General features: G+C 36.1%; 1 protein-coding gene across 4 annotated transcripts in view; it reads right to left on the bottom strand.

Moving 5' to 3' along the window:
* The window catches only part of grid2 (glutamate receptor, ionotropic, delta 2), a 426076-nt gene that overhangs the window by 277292 nt on the left and 144177 nt on the right, over positions 1 to 4607 (bottom strand). The gene's annotated exons all lie outside the window — the stretch shown is intronic.

Genomic DNA, 4607 nt, shown 5'->3' with positions numbered 1-4607 from the left:
CCCTGCTTAATAATTGATGAAACTGCAAAAGCTCTTAATAAAGATGAATGAATTCATTAATTAATGATTGAATGAATGAATGAATAAAAGTTCAAAGCTGTACAACTGACTTTCTGTCCAGCCGGATGACCTGATCAGCAAATGAAGCATTTGGGATTTGTAAAACTTTTTTTTTCCTCTTTAAAAAAAAAGTACCTTTTCCCTTTAATATTCTTCTTTTGTGTACAGCTAAATAATTCTACTTTTTTATTTTAAATTTCCATTCTATTTTTTTTTTAATTCAGTTTTTTCTATTGTTTTCCTATTCAATTTTCATTCCATCTCTATTTTTATAACTCGGTCAGTTGTGAAAAGCATGTTGTACTGTGTATGATTGTGTATGTGACTAAGAACATTTTAATTTAAACTTCACTGCAAGTCGCTAGCCGCTGTATTATGAAGTCAGCAGCAGACGTTCCTACTACTGGTTGTCATAGTAATAATGTTTCTCAGTGTGTGGCGCACCTAGCATTACACTTGACAACAATTCTGCTTTCTTGCCGCTAAAATAAAAGATTCTGTAGAGGGGTTTTGGGGTTTGTATATAAAAGTCAGTAGTATATACATATATACATATATATATATATATATATATATATATATATGCATCATATCAATCATACAAGATGAAGGGGAAGCAGTTTGTGCTGTCTACATGTGCTCTGCTGTCTTCACTCCCATTGGTAGTCACTGTATCAAGTTGCTCCATATTTGCATAAAGTTTTTTCAATGTTGACATGCTCACATCTAGGCAAGGTCGCTGGGGCTGCGGTTGCTCAGGTTGCAGGAAGTTTCCAGCTCTTATTCTAAATGAATAGTCTCTGGTCTCTTTGTCGCTGCGTGTCACTGTATGAATGCAGCATTATACTTTGGATTTAAGACATTTCGCACACTTCGTGCTTGTTCTGATTCATCGTCATTTTGTACTCAAACTTATTCTCCTCATTCCCATTTCACATCAACTACATTTGAAAGGAAGACATTTTGCAGCGGAATCCGATTGTATTCTCATGATACTGAGCCCCTGTGCACAGTGAAAAGCAGCATCATTTTAAGAGCATGCAAAGATCTGTCTTTGGACTGTATAGGTTTGAATGTTTTTTTTTTAATCCTAGAAAAGTTTAAGAACAGAATCCTACTAAAGGATGAAGCTATTGTTCCATTGATTTTTTTTTTTTTTGGCAGGGAAATAACAGCACATCAGCAATATTCTCTGAAGTAGATCTATTGTATAACTGAGATAAAAGCTTAAATGAAAAAAAAGATAGCACTGTACTGTATTATACTTTAACCTGGATGTATAGTTACCTCAATTATTCAGTTTTATTTTTATTTGAAATTTTTAATAAGAAAGCAGAACTAAAATTCAAAAAGTAGAAGAAAAATACTAAATTACTGATGCTTCTGGTCATACATAATTAAGTTCAATATTGGAGAGCACTTTCAGTGATGGACGCTGTCACAAAAGCACAAAGGAATATATAAAAAAAAAAGGAAAACTACAAAGTTTTATATTTATCCCTTATGAGCAAGCCAGACGCAACAGTGGTGAGGAAAAACTCCCAGAGATGATATTTGAGAAGAAACTTTGAGAGGAACCACACTCAAATCCATCCTTATGTGGGTGACATCAGATGCAATTATAAATGAGTTCCCATCTATACTTAGAAACTAAAGTTCACCTTAAAAACGTGAGTGACCTCAATTTGAAGATAAGCTTTGTTTCATCTCAAACAAGTAGTCAATATGATGGATTACTTTAAGTTTCATTTCTGAAAACTTATCAACTTAAGTTCAATATCCAAATTCTGTTGAGACAATTGGAGTTAAAAAGAATAAATAAGCGCGCATAACTTAATTTCCTTTGCTGTTATCAGCCGGCTAAAGAGTCTTCCTAATGATGTTTGCCACAGCAGATCATCTGTTCTGCATGTTTGATTTTGGCACAGGTTTTGTGCCGGATGACCTTCCTGATGCAACCCTGCTGTTTTATCCGGGCTTTGGACCGGCTCTGAGAGTTAACCCCTTACATTACTGGGTTAGCTTCCTGCCCGGGAATCAATAAGTGCATGGAATCCTGCCACTGGACCACTATATAATAGTCTCCCAATTATTCATCAGAACTCTTCACATATTCCCAAATCCCTGCCTGGAGACTCTTTCCATCTCATACCACTGCAGAAGAGAAACACTTCCTGCTCTGTTACACCCACGCTTCATAGAAAGTAAAATAACACTATTGCATATGAGCAAAAACACCAGAGCAGTCTATTCTTCTTGCTCCTTTTTTTAATTAGAGACTGACATTTTAGTTTATTAGCTACACAGTACATTACACCCATGGCAAGCTATTAATTTCCACCCAGCATGTTGCCGGACAGTTAGGGACCCACCGTCCTGAATTATGCTATTCCATTAAAGGCAGTATTTCTGAGGAGTGATGCCTAAAGAGGCTTTATTCCATTTCTCATCCATAGCGCTTCACCATCAACAGAGCTATATCACCTCTCCAGGGAGAAAGCGGATTTAAAAGCAAGTCTACTCGATAGTACATTTTCCTAACAAATCACTCTTATTGATTATCAGTTGTCTGTAATATTGCAGTACGGGCAAAGCGTAAACTAAGCAAGTTCCAGGAGGTATTGGAGGATCTAAGAGTCTCCCAGGCTCCATATAGTGAGCAGTTTAAAACAGATTTTTAAGTAAAATGTAACACTGTTTACAAAACAACCCCTGCATGATTGCCATTTTTTCTCAATACATATGGAAGTTGACTCTTCCACTCATGATGAACTTGTGTTAACACATCTGGAATTGTGTGTGCAATTGCCTATCAATCACTGCCTTGTGACAGATTCCCAATTCAGCAATGAAAACAATTTCACAATGTTCTTCTTTAGTCAAAGGCATTCTTATGGAGCTTTCATGCTGGCAGTTTAGTCTGAAACAGAGCAGGGTTTTAATGAGAAATTGGTAATCGTGAAAGCTGTCATGTGGAGCAGGAAGAGCACCATGGTATTGAACTCGACACTTCCTGTAGGAGGCGATGTGAGTTCGGTTGCGCTGAAACTATGTCACGATTCCCATGAATGTGAACACAACTTGTACTTAGGTTCTTTAGTTTCCAAAACACGTGTGCCATGAGTGACAGATGAATGTTGGGGGACACAGAAAAGGTGAGATGCCTTACTGCATATAATAGCACTATAATAATAATAATAATAATATTAATAAATAAATATGGTGAGACATGTTGTGTTCTCCATAACTGTTTGAGATGATGTAAGATGAACAAGAATGCAGCGGGTTTTGATAAAATTGAAAGAGTTTGAAACCAGACCAGCGCTCAGACTTGAAGCGCAGCAAACGTGCTCAGTGTGAAAACCACCTTAAAGACTATATAAAAAAATATACATAATGTAAACGCAACATGAAATTTTTGGAAGGCAATTGCTAAAAAGTGTTTATTTCCCTTATTTCCCTATTTTTGGGACACCAAAAGCCTGGGATACAGGTATACAGTTTTAAATAGTTGATATAGTTTAGTATAAAGTTTTGCTCAGTATTTTCACTGTGTTTGGCGTAATTAACTATTAGCTCTGCTAGTTGAGGATGTCTGAGGGTAAAAATGCCAAGGGAAATTCAAGCAACTCCATTACAGAAATGTTAGTCATAGAGACTCATAATTGGATATATTCACATGCATTCACAAATAGGATCCATGAAAACACCAGTTATCCAACCAATAATCATGATTCATTTATTTACTCTGGATTAAGTATTTAAACCAGCATCTAAAAACAAGCATAAAAAATGATTGATACATCAGTTCAATTCGATTCAAATTGTATAGCACTTTTAACAATGGACATGGTCTCGAAACAGTTTATACAAACATAAAAAGTCTAAATAAAAATGACCATTTCTATTTATCGCTAATGAGCAAGCCAGAGGCAATGTCAGAGAACTTCTATAAGTCACTCTGTATAAGACTTCTGCCAAATACTATAAATGTAATGGGACATTGCCAGTCACCACTTTCACACCATGGGGCAATTTATCATATCTGCTGTTGCATCCACCTGCATGTTTTTGATCCAGCAAACCAGAGAGCACTGAGGAAACCCACGCAAAAAAACTGCGAGAGCACTCACAGTGCAAAACTCAACACAGACAGTAACCTGAGCTCAGGATTATATCTGAGACCCTGGAGCTGTGAAGCAGCAACACTACACACTACCTACTGCACCACAGTGTCACCTGTTAGCTCACAATCTGACTGTTTAAAATTATACATTTATATAAAAATCATTCGTTTGGTTGTTTCTGAAATCTTGGAAAACTTGTTTTATTCTGTAGACTTGCTGTCAGAATTGTGGTCTTTTTCTTAATTTTCTTCTTTTATTTCTTTTTATTGATGTTTGGAAATCTACTCTTTCAATAACAATGCAGGGGCCATAAAACAGCCATGGGCATTTAAAAACCTTTCCATGACACTGAAGTTAATTATTAAGAATATATTAGTAGACTGGAATAAATAGCACTAACTGACTAGACACGATGCGTAA

Source organism: Hemibagrus wyckioides, linkage group LG05, assembly GCF_019097595.1.
Source record: "Hemibagrus wyckioides isolate EC202008001 linkage group LG05, SWU_Hwy_1.0, whole genome shotgun sequence".
Lineage (NCBI taxonomy): Eukaryota > Metazoa > Chordata > Actinopteri > Siluriformes > Bagridae > Hemibagrus > Hemibagrus wyckioides.
The sequence above is the reverse complement of the archived record's forward strand: the minus strand, read 5'-3'. Positions and strand labels throughout refer to the sequence as shown.